The sequence below is a fragment of the Triticum aestivum genome, chromosome 4B, assembly GCF_018294505.1.
Source record: "Triticum aestivum cultivar Chinese Spring chromosome 4B, IWGSC CS RefSeq v2.1, whole genome shotgun sequence".
Lineage (NCBI taxonomy): Eukaryota > Viridiplantae > Streptophyta > Magnoliopsida > Poales > Poaceae > Triticum > Triticum aestivum.
The window spans coordinates 526,644,814-526,658,131 of NC_057804.1; positions in this window are offsets into that span (position 1 = coordinate 526,644,814).

Genomic DNA, 13,318 nt, shown 5'->3' on the forward strand with positions numbered 1-13,318 from the left:
AAGTAGTCCCTAATTTAGTCTAAATAATTATACTACGGCCACATAAGTTTGGGCAACTAGATAGAATAGTTTAATAATTTATTAATTGTAAAAAGCATTTGATTAATTGTTTTGCTACTATTTTATTTACTTTAGGACAATCAAACACTTTCAAAGAGGTTGGTTTCTCCACCATTATTACTTATTCATTATTTGGCTCTCTCCGAACATTTTAGTTTTAAGATTGGAAAACTTTTATTATTTGTTTGATTTTGAATTTGGATTTGAATCGGTTTTGAACTAACGCGACATTAGAAACAGTAACTGAGATGATGTGGCATCATTACCAGAGGGTTACTATAGCTTGATTACCCGGGCGTCACAAGTCTCCTCCACTACAAGAAATCTCATCCCGAGATTTAAGCTGTGGAGTAAGGGGGGAAAAGTGCTGGTAGCGAAAATCTAACGAGTCTTCTCGGTCTTGGCTGCCCGTTCGAAGAGGTTGATCCCTTTCGTTGATGTCTTCATTTCCCTCCTTTAAGTCACCATGATCAAGTCGTCATCCTTTCCTCGGTATCTCCAACGTCCTACGAACGCGGCCAAGGGGAAAAATTCCGGAAGAATGCATCTCCACAAAGTTGGGCATCTAACGGTGAACTCAATGGGAAATACATAAGGTACCCCACAAGTTGGATTTCAGTGAATTCGTTGAGTGCAACATACGATGGTACCAAAGTTTCAAACGGGTAGGCAACCATTCGATGACTAGACAAAAGCTGAAATGAGGGTTTTGAACAACAAGAATAACATGGTGTTTGATTCCAGGATGAATAATGGTATAGCATTTAGCTCGTGAATCACATACGAAGCGAGGTGCAAAGGATACATTAGAATCTGGGTTGTAAAGAAGAGTCAGGTTTCGATCTAGTGGACCTGTGGGTTATGGTCCCACCATGTGGGTTGAAAGTAGGAAGGGTGGTGACATCTTGCACAGCCACGACATGGAGGCATGTTAGTGAATAGCTTGTCAGCTATGCCGGCAACAATGTCGGTACCAAGGACGGGGAACAAAGAGAGCAATTTTCCTACTTGTTGAACGAGGCAAACCAATTGGCAAAGTTATCACCCTTAAGTGGTTACCGGAATGTCATCAACAATAGTAATAGGATCTTACAGAATTACCTCTGCTTAGTTAAGTCAGATTCAGGAAAGGTTAAACAAAAGAATGGAAAGGAAAATGATTACACACAATTATTAGGAGTATATCCTTCCCATGTACAAGCAGAGCATGGCATACAGGGTGGGAGAGTAAGTACTCAACCATTCAGACAAAGAGGCAAGGATTAATCAAGATGTTACCCATACAAAGGTCTTTGGATAACTGACCAAGAAACATTTAGCATCGCGCCTCCAAAGTTCTTGTTGATGAGCGGGGTACCATAGTCATGCTTCGAGGTAGCGATGATATGGTGTTTCAATCAAGGGACGGACTTTGGATACACAAATGATCCATCAAGAGCAACTTATAAAATAAGCCTTACAATTTCCTCATGGAAGAATGGCTAACCTTGTGAAAAAGAAAACTATAACAATAGGTCCTCAGGCCAGGGGTGCTAAGCAAAGGCACCACCTTGCCGGGTCATGTAAAGATGTTATAACTCCTGGAAATATGTTCCAACCATCATATCTGACCGAGATTTAGATCTGATTGGTGTCAGGATACCTCAGACTCAGGATGTCTGAGAAGAAAAGGTGCAACACAAATTGTCGAGATGACATTGTAAGATTCTCGAGAATTGAACCATGGAAGCGAGTTCCAAAACAAGAGTTCATCATTAAATCAAAGAGAGGATAAGGGGGTGGCTGATGGTCTCAGCAACAATTCATCGAGATTTCCAAAAGATGGATCTCCACAATTATGTGAACAAGGAGATAACATTTAACAGATCAAATGATATAATGATGTATGCTCGAGGGAAACATACACAATTAATCACTGGTTGAAAGGTGCACCCGAAATATGGGCTTAGGTAGCAGGATCAATGTTACAATGGTGATTCGATAACCAATGGTCTAAGAATGAAATGTCGACCATTAACTTCAAAGCAATAGGGTTGCTAGAAGTATAGAATCCAAGCAGCATGGTTCACGTGTTGGTATCCCGATTAGAATCAACACGGGGACCAAGAAAGAATGGTGAGGGTGAGAAGTATCACAATACCAAGAATTCCTTAAGAGGTGGAGCAGTCCTCACAACATCCTTGACATAAAAGATGGTAATACTCCAAGGTAAAGAAGAACAAATACTGGATAGCAAGGAACTCAAAGGTATAACACAAAATACGAACAAGTTTGTGTTGGAGGGAAGGCAGTAGAGTGGTCGATGATAACACTAATCATCGAGGGCAAAGATGGTCTTTCTCATCATGAATTCAATTGTTATCCTGGAAGAGCTCAGGATGATGATGATGATCATGACACATTTGTCGAGAGATTTCATGAAGATGTAATCGATCGGCGATGACATCAAGTAAAAGGAATGATGAAGTGAAAGGTTATTGGAACCACGAGTACGACACAAACTCGAAATCAAGCTTGCTGTTCAAGGCGAAATGATATGTCGAGGAAAATCGACGTAAGCTTAGCTCATCATCGAAAGTGGTGCTCTGGGAATAAGGACTAGGTAGCACAGTTAAAATCATCACGACAATGGAATAGCCAAACAGGCTAGGAATGGCGTGATCGGGTACAAACTCGTACGTAAAGAAGATTACTAAGAGTTGTTGAACCGTAGTGCGGACTCGGTTCAGTTATCGGTGTCTTTGGGTGTTCAATAACTTAGAGCCCGTGAAAAATTGGAATCATTGACAATGTATTACTTGATGAAGAGCTCATAAGAAGTTATGAAGTTCCATGATAATCTCGAGATACCAGGGGGTAATACTCGATGACAGATCAAAGTAGAGGTTGGACTTGGGTATTGCTCTACGGAAGACAAGTGCTAAAACTTGCACAAGAAATGTTATTTAAAGGAGAACATGGTTGGAACCACGATTGCAAAAGGCCAGATCCCAGATATACGATGAACTTATACCAAAGGAATAATTAATTTAAGAGAAGCTTTAATGATAAGATCTACATCGTGTCCATGGGCATGAACATGAGGTTCAAGGTCGACTCCCACTTCTCCAATGCATGACCATTCATTCACTGCTCTATTAAAACTGATTTGAGTGTGAAAACCTACCTTGTGAATTAGCAAAGTATGACCCGTGAAAACTTTCGGGTTCACACAGGTTAAGGAAAGCATAGGTTCATCCCATCAGGGCATCTTAGAACATATACCATGAACTGTAGGATCAATTAACACATTCTTGAAGCAGAGCATGGTTGACAAAGGCATAGGATATAACTTGCCAAAGGCAGAAGACACAATTTACCAAAGGCATTATGTATCAGGGGAGAAGCTCTCAAGGTTATTGGATATGAAGGACGCCGTCGAATAATAACCAAGCAATTGGTCTCGCGGACCACAAGGAACCTGACATGAGTATCGGTAATCAGAATGAAAAGAATGCAAAGATATCGGATTATAGAAACAACTGACTAATTCAGAGCTCAAATGCAAACAAATTATGATTTTAAAATCAAGGTATCAGAAGCCAATGATCTGATTAAGAATGGATAAGTCGAATAGACTTAGGGGTGCAATCGACGGCAATTTGATTGGTCGATAACCAGCTCATGTTTAAAATGACGTCTGAGCCAGAAGGAAGAATTCTAAGATCTGATTGAGGATTGTGAGCATTCGCAATATTTTGAATCAACAGACTCAAATGATAATGATAAGGGATGACAGTAAGATTACGAGACTTATGGGATTAACCATAATGCAAGCAAGCAAGAATTTCAAGAGCAATAGGTTGCTCAGGATTTTCGGAAGTCCAAATAGTATTTCAAAGACGTTTTTGAATTACTTGAATCAGCTGGGGATGAGCGGATACTCGATAAGTGCAAGAAATTATTCGTGGGGGTATTCAGGTGGCAAAGAACTGCAAGGTAGTAGGCACAAAGTATTCTCGTGGTATCTTGTAATAACAAGATCGAGTGGGAATAAAAGTAAGCACGGCAGGTGTAAGTATTTATCCATAGGGATATTTCGGTGGTAGGGAATTGCAAAAGCAACAGGCACAAGGTCTCGAGAGAATATTAGAGAGTATCTTCGAAATCTTCTGGTGCAGCCAGCGATCATCTAGACTGAAGGGGCTCTCCGGGAGAAAGTATTTTCGAGAACCTAAAGTTAGATTTTAATAAATTCATTAAACCCGAATAGAAGAGAGATCAGAGTCCCAGAGTATAGACGAGGAGTAAAAGATCCTAATACCACCCAATGGCGACGTGGGCCCATAAGCCGCACGGCCAAGTTAGTAAAAACTTTTCCAATGACTAGACTCAACTTTGGCCAAGGAGTTTGGAAGGGGGATTCCTAAAGGCAGTCGGCTCTGATACCAACTTGTGACGCCCCCGATTCAATCGTACACTAATCATGAATGCAAATGTGTACGATCAAGATCAGGGACTCACAGGAAGATATCACAACACAACTCTAAAAGTAAAATAAGTCATACAAGCATCATAATACAAGCCAGGGGCCTCGAGGGCTCGAATACAAGTGCTCGATCATAAACGAGTCAGCGGAAGCAACAATATCTGAGTACAGACATAACTTAAACAAGTTGCCATAAGATGGCTAGCACAAACTGGGATACAGATTGAAAGAGGCGCAGGCCTCCTGCCTGAGATCCTCCTAACTACTCCTGGTCATCGTCAGTGTCCTGCACGCAGTAGTAGGCACCTCTAGTGTAGTAGGGGTCATCGTCGATAGTGGCGTCTGGCTCCTGGGCTCCGGCATCTGGTTGCGACAACCAGGTAGAAGGGAAAGGGGGAAAAGAGGGAGAAAAGCAACCGTGAGTACTCATCAAAAGTGCTCGCAAGCAAGGATCTACACTACATATGCATGGGTATTTGTGTAAAGAGGCAATATCGGTGGACTGAACTGCAGAATGCCAGAATAAGAGGGGGATAGCTAGTCCTATCGAAGACTACGCTTCTGGTAGCCTTCGTCTTGCAGCATGTAGAAGAGAGTAGATTGAAGTCCTCCAAGTAGCATCGCATAGCATAATCCTACCCGGCGATCCTCCCCTCGTCGCCCTGTGGAAAAGCGATCACCGGGTTGTATCTGGCACTTGGAAGGGTGGGTTTTATTAAGTATCCGGTTCTAGTTATCATAAGGTCAAGGTACAACTCCGGGTCGTCCTTTTACCGAGGGACACGGCTATTCGAATAGATAAACTTCCCTGCAGGGGTGCACCACATAACCCAACACGCTCGATCCCCTTTGGCCAGACACACTTTCCTGGATCATGCCCGGCCTTGGAAGATCAACACGTCGCAGCCCCACCTAGGCCTAACAGAGAGGTCAGCACGCCGGTCTAACTCCTATGGCACAGGGGTCTGGGCACATCGCCCATTGCACACCTGCACGTTGCGTGGGCGGCCGGAAGCAGACCTAGCCTTCCTAATACAAGAGCAGGCATTCCAGTCCAATCCGGCGCGCGCCGCTCAGTCGCTGACGTCTAGAAGGCTTCGACTGATACCACGACGTCGAGTGCCCATAATTGTTCCCGCGTAGTTGGTTAGTGCGTATAGGCCAGTGGCCAGACTCAGATAAAATACAAAGATCTCGTTAAGCGTGTTATTATGAAGCAACCGCGAACACCGACCAGGGCCAAGCCCACCTCTCTCCTAGGTGGTCTCAACCTACCCTGTCGCTCTGCCACATAGTAACAGTCGGGGGCCGTCTGGAACCCAGGCCCACCTCTACCGGGATGGAGCCACCTGTATTTTCAGCCCCCTTATCCGAATCACTTGCGGGTACTCAACGAGCCAACCCGACTTTAGTCACCATCTGTATAGTATGTATATATGTATATTATATACCCGTGATCACCTCCCGAGTGATCACGGCCCGATAGTATAGCAAGGCAGACTAACAAGAATGTAGGGCCAATGATGATAAACTAGCATCCTATACTAAGCAATTAGGCTTGCGGGTAAGGTATCAATGACTGTAGCAACAATGACAGGCTATGCAACGGAATAGGATTAACCGAACAGTAACATGCTACACTACTCTAATGCAAGCAGTATAGAGAAGAATAGGCGATATCTGGTGATCAAAGGGGGGGCTTGCCTGGTTGCTCTGGCAAGGAGGGGTCGTCAACACCGTAGTCGAACTGGGGGTCGTCGGCAGCCTCGGGGTCTACCGGAAAGAAGTAACGGAGGGGGAACACAATAAATAGCAGAGCAATCAAAGTATCACAAAGCATAGCATGGCAATATGCGGTGCTAGAGGTGACCTAACGCAGTAGTAGGTGATACCCGCGAAGTGGGAAAACATCCGGGAAAGTATCCCCGGTGTTTCACGTTTTCAGACAGATGAACCGGAGGGGAAAGTTGCGTGTTTGCTATGCTAGGGATGTGTGGCGGACGAACGGGCTGCGTATCTGGATTTGTCTCGTCGTTCTGAGCAACTTTCATGTACAAGGTATTTTCATCCGAGTTACGGATTATTTATTATTAATTTTCAAAGTTTTAATCATTTTTTGAATTTATTTTAATTCAAAATAGAAGCTGAAATGCTACAAGTACCCAGCCCTGGGTACACAGATGTGTACCCAGAGGCTGACAGGTGGGCCAAGGGGGACCCAGTTGACTGGTCAAATCTTGACTGGTCAACAGGGGTGGGGCCCCCTGTCATTCTCTGATTTACCTAATTATAGTTTAATTAGTTAACTAGCAGGTTAACTAAAGTTAAGTTAATTAAACAGCTTAATTAATTAATTAATTTTAATTCTTTTTATTATTACTTTTTTATCGTTTTCTGGGGCGGGTCCCACTTGTCATTCGGCCAGGGGCCTTAACGGGTCGCGAGTGGCGGTTCTCGGGCGTCGAGTGGAACCGGGCGACGGGCGCCAGCCCACCCGACGGGGCGCTGCGGCCTGCGGGTGAAGGGGGCCGATGCATGGCCCGGCGCCGGCGACAGTGGCCGGAGTGGGGCGGAACGGTGAGGTGTGGTGGTGTGAGCGGGAACAATAGGGCATGGGCGTGCGCAGGAGATACAGTGGCGATGCGAGCCAGGGGGAGTGACGACGCGGCCGGCGCGGTTGTGGCGCGCGCGGACCACAGTCGGGAAGTGCAGGTGGCTTGGCCGAGGCACGGCCTCGTGCGAAGTGGTGCAGCCGGAGCGGGAAGGGGGAGCCGGGCAGCCATGGCAGGTGCGTAGCGGGCGCTGGCGGTGCGAGCCACGACGGGGGAAGGACACGATAGCGACGGCGCGCGGCGATAGTCACAGCAGAAGCAGAGAAGGAGCAAGGCCGGAGCCCGGGGGCTCACCCACGTTGCAGGGACGAGGGGCGGTGAGGCTCGTTGGAGTCGTTGAGGAGGAAGACGGCGACGATTAGGCGACGGAGAGGACGACGGGGAGGCAGTCCGGCGATGGCGTCCGGCGAGGTCCAAGCGGGGCGGTGGTGGCCGCGACGTCTGCGGCCTTCGGGCGTGATCTTGAGCAAGGGGGAAGGGCGAGGGAGGACGACGGGACGGTGCCGACGGGGTCCGACGAGCGCCTGGCGACGGGGGACGACGGGGTAAGCAGCGGGACGCCGACACCGAGGTTGTTGCCCCGATCCAGAAGGGGATCGAGGAGTGGGGGAGTGAGGCGTGTGGGGAGAGTGGGGGGATCGATCCCGATCCAGGGGAATCGGGGGAGGGAGTGGAGCGAGTGGGGGTTAGGGTATCGGTTTAGTGGGGTTAAGGGGATATAGGCCAGGGGGTAGTGGGCTGGCCGGCTGACTGACTAGCTGGGCCGGTTGGCCCAGTGGGGGGGGGCTCCCTTTTTCTTGTTTTTTTTCTTTTTTTCTTTTGTTATTTTTTTCATTATTTCTTTTCCGTTACTTTTAGTTTCACTTTTATTTTAGATTTAGGACTTATAAAAGTAGTCCCTAATTTAGTCTAAATAATTATACTACGGCCACATAAGTTTGGGCAACTAGATAGAATAGTTTAATAATTATTAATTTTAAAAAGAATTTGATTAATTGTTTTGCTACTATTTTATTTACTTTAGGACAATCAAACTCTTTCAAAGAGGTTGGTTTCTCCACCGTTATTACTTATGCTTTATTTGGCTCTCTCCGAACATTTTAGTTTTAAGATTGGAAAACTTTTATTATTTGTTTGATTTTGAATTTGGTTTTGAATCGGTTTTGAACTAACGCGACATTAGAAACAGTAACTGAGATGACGTGGCATCATTACCAGAGGGTTACCGTAGCTTGATTACCCGGGCGTCACACTCGCGGACTTAACTGCACCTACCTTTGGCTATATGATAGGTTGGCCACACACCTGTCAGGCCCACCTGTCATACACGCAAAGGCGGGAGCGTCCCTCCCTCGCCCATGAGCGTGGTGGCTAGCAAGACTAGGAGAAGCTTTCGCTACACGCTCTCCCTCCCGCACGCGGTGGACATGCACCAGTTCAATCGGTGTCAGATGGCCAGAAGCGTATTGTAGTACTCCTCTAGTGCAGTAGTACTCCATCATTGTTTGACTTCCCGAGGCGAAGAGCCAAGCGCTGCCCGGACGCTCGTGTGGCAGTTTCATGTGTAGAGTAGTCTAGGATAGCATGTACCGTGCCTGTAAGCTTAAAATCGTTAGGGTCGGCTCCATGCTATGTGGCCATCTCGAAGTTTAAAAAAATTAAAATAGTCTTCTGGCCCTACCTGTCACCCTGGTGATTGTAGTTTGCACGCTCATCTGGTCAAGACAGGAATATATATTTTAATTTTTTTGAAAAGGGGGGACTCCCCGGCCTCTGCATCAGAACAATGCATACGACCACATATATTTTAATTTGTGGTGGGTAAATGTTAGAGGTTGCAGCAAATATATTGTACACTGTGGGTCTTTTAGCCAAGTTTAGAGGCAAACTTGTGGGGCCAGTGCTATGATGTGTCGCGTCAACTCGTACAATGAGGAGAAGCTTGATTTTACTACACGCCTTCTCCCTCGCCCATGCGCGCAGTTGCTCGCAAACGAGGACAGACTTTTGCTTAGTAGTACTTCTACAACAAGCTATCCGTCCCGCTCGTGGTGGACGGACATGCAACAGTGAATTCGACACTGTAGAAGCAGTAGTAGTAACATCATTGTTTGTCTTCTCGAAGAGGCGAAGAGCCAAGTGCAAACCGAACGTTGCAGTTGCGAACATTGGAGCATGCATATAGCCAGGCTCTTGCATGATACAAAATTGCTATGTGAGCCCACTATTGTACTAGTACGTACAACTACTTGCTAGTATAGCCCTGTAAACCAGAAAGGAGTATTTTCCCTTCTAGAAATTTCAACAAGTGACTAGACTACAGCGAGACGGAGTACATATGGAGCAAAATGAGTGAATCTGCACCGTAAATAAATGCGTACTAGTTCTATCGTTTTCCTCTTTGAGGTGCACAATATTGAGTATACTGACTAGTCTCTTTTTGACACGCATTTACATTTTTTTGACACAGTACAGACGCAAGAGCTCATATACACGCGCATACACTCACCCCTATGAACGCACACACGCACGGCACTATCATCTTGAAATTTACGAAGTCACCATAGGCACCTCGTCGTCGACGGGTCCATAGGTGCTTGAATGCCAAGGAGGGAGAGGGTAGTGATACGTCTCCGTCGTATCTATAATTTTTGATTGTTCCATGCCAACATTCTTCAACTTTCATATACTTTTGGCATCTTCTTATACTATTTTTGGGACTAACATATTGATCTAGTGCCCAGTGCCAGTTCCTGTTTGCTGCATGTTTTATGTTTCGCAGAAACCCAATACCAAACGGAATCCAAACTGGGTAAAAATGGACAGAGAATTATTTTGGAATATTTGGGATTTTCCGAAGGAAGAATCAATGCGAAATGGTGCCTGAGGTGGCCAGGAGATAGGGGGGCGTGCCCTCCCCCTGGGCGTGCCTGGCACTCTCCTGGGCCACCCGTAAGGCGGTTGATGCTCTTCTTTTGCCGCAAGAAAGCTAATTTTACGAGAAAAATCTGGCGGTAGATTCACCCCGATCGGAGTTACGGATCTCCAGATATAAAAGAAAGGGCGAAGGGGCAGAATCTGGGAACGCATAAACAGAGAGATAGATCCAATCTCGGAGGGGCTCTTGCCCCTCCCATGCCATGGGAGCCAAGGACCAGAGGGGAAACCCTTCTCCCATCTAGGGAGAAGGTCAAGGAAGAAGAAGAAGAAGGGGGGCTCTCTCCCCCTTGCTTCCGGTGGAGCCGGAGCGCTGCCGGGGGCCATCATCATCACTACGATCTTCACCAATACCTCCATCATCTTCACCAACGTCTCCATCACCTTCCCCCATCTATATTCAGCGGTCCACTCTCCCGCAACCCGTTGTACCCTCTACTTGAACATGGTGCTTTATGCTTCATATTATTATCCAATGATGTGTTGCCATCCTATGATGTCTGAGTAGATTTTCGTTGTCCTATCGGTGATTGATGAATTGCTATGATTGGTTTGAGTTGCATGTTTTATTATTGGTGTTGTCCAATTGTGCCCTCCGTGTCGCGCAAGCGTGAGGGATTCCCGTTGTTGGGTTTGCAATATGTTCATGATTTTCTTATGGTGGGTGGCGTGAGTGACAGAAGACCAGACCCGAATAAGTAGGTTGTTTGCGTATGGGATAAAAGGGACTTGATACTTTAATGCTATGGTTGGGTTTTACCTTAATGAATCTTTAGTAGTTGCGGATGCTTGCTAGAGTTCCAATCATAAGTGCATATGATACAAGTAGAGAAAGTATGTTAGCTTATGCCTCTCCCTCAAATAGAATTGCAATAGTGATTACCGGTCTAGTAACATAGTCAATTTCTTAGGGACAATTTCACAACTCCTATCACCACTTTTCCACACTCGCTATATTTACTCTATTGCTTCTTTATCTAAACAGCCCCTAGCTTTTATTTACGCGTTCTTTATTATCTTGCAAACCTATCCTATCACACCTACAAAGTACTTCTAGTTTCATAATTGTTCTAGGTAAAGCGAACGTCAAGCGTGCATAGAGTCGTATCAGTGGCAGATAGGACTTGAGATAGTATATTTTCTACCTTTAGCTCCTCGTTGGGTTCGACACTCTTACTTATCGAAAGAGGCTACAACTATCCCGTATACTTGCGGGTTATCAAGACCTTTTTCTGGCGCCGTTGCCGGGGAGTCATAGCGTGGGGTGAAAATTCTCGTGTGTGCTTGTTTGCTTTATTACTATGTAATTTTTATTTGCTGTTCTAAGTTGTTCTCTATCTTTAGTTATGGATATAGAACACGAAATACCAAAAAAATTAGGTGTACTTGCTACTCATGGAGATGGGGAACCTCCTAAAACCCTCGATGATCATCATGTGAAAAATATTTTGTACTACTTTGATAATCCTGAGAAAACCCCATTCAACTTTATAATGGGAGTAACGTTTGATCAACGTGAATACTTTAGGGATTATCGCTTGACACAAAAAGGGAAACTATTATGGGATCAAATTCTAATGTTGAAGTGGTATGCTAGGCAACTATGCTTGATACATGATTATACTTGCTTCCCTAGGATGAAAGCTCCACACCTTCCCTTTTCATGCAAATTTAATGATAATGAAACCTTAGCTTCTTATGCTAATGGTATCTATGATTACAATGATGTGGAACAAATAGAAGAATTTGTTGCTTTTATGGGTGCTTATGAGATTGAATCTATGTTTAAAGCGTTTGACGATTTTGATGATTCATTTTATAGACCAGAAAATTTTGCTATACTTAGATATTGTTATGAAAATTATGAATACAATTACAATATTAATGCATTTATTGAGAAAGTCTCCGCTGTCCAAGAAGAGACTAATATTTTGCAGGAAGCTATGGAAGAAGAAATTGATGAAACTGTGAGCTCATTGGATGAAAAAGATGAGGAGGAGAGCGAAGGACAAAAGGAGGAAGAGCGGATTGATCACCCATGCCCACCTTATAATGAGAGTAACTCTTCAACTCATACATTGTTTAATTCCCCTTCGTGCTTACCGAAGGATGATTGCTATGATCCCGCTGATTCTCTTGAAATATCCCTTTTTGATGATGCTTGCTATACTTGTGGCCAAGATGCCAATATGAATTATGCTTATGGAGATGAACTTGCTATAGTTCCTTATGTTAAACATGAGATTGTTGCTATTGCACCCACGCATGATAGTCCTATTATCTTTTTGTATTCTCCAAACTACACTATATGGGAGAAGTTTGTGCTTATTAAGGATTATATTGATGGGTTGCCTTTTACCATTGCACATAATGATTTTGATAGATATAATATGTATGTGCTTGCTGCTCCTACTTGCAATTATTATGAGCGAGGAACTTTATCTCCACCTCTCAATGTTTCCAATACGATAGAATTGCAAGAAACTGCTTGTACTATGCATTGGCCTTTACTTGGTGTGCATGAATTGTTCTTTTATGACATGCCGATGCATAGGAAGAGAGTTAGACTTCGTCACTACATGATATATGTTACTACTAAATTACAAATCATTATTAATTAAAATTGGCTTTGATATTCCTTGGGATCCGGGTGGATCCATTACTTGAGCACTATATGCCTAGCTTAATGGATTTAAAGAAAGCGCTGCCAGGGAGACAACCCAGAAGTTTTAGAGAGTCATTTATTTTTGTTGAGTGCTTTTATATAGTTTAAAAACACAAAAGTAAAGAGGGGAACTGAAAACTTTTCAAAAAGGAAAGTGGAAGTGAGAAAGACAAGCATTGTTGAAGTGGGAGAGCTCCTTGAACTTTGTTCATGCTCACGGAAACTTTCTGAATCTTAATTACAGAAAATTTTCAACAAAAATAATTATCCCCTTGTATAATTCCATTGTTTTATAAAAATAATGTGCTAAGGTTTGCCTTTAGGATGTTTACAATACTTGTTGGTTTGTGCGGTGCAGGACAGAAACTTTGGCTGTAGTGCATGATTTTACATTTTTTTACTGGAACGTCAAACGGTTCTGATTCCTTTTGCACTGTCTTGCTGTACAACTTGTTTATTTTTGTAGAATTTTTGGGGTACCAGAAGTATGGTGAATGTTCAGATTGCTATAGACTGTTCTGTTTTTGACAGACTCTGTTTTTGATGCATAGTTTGCTTGTTTTGATGAAACTATCA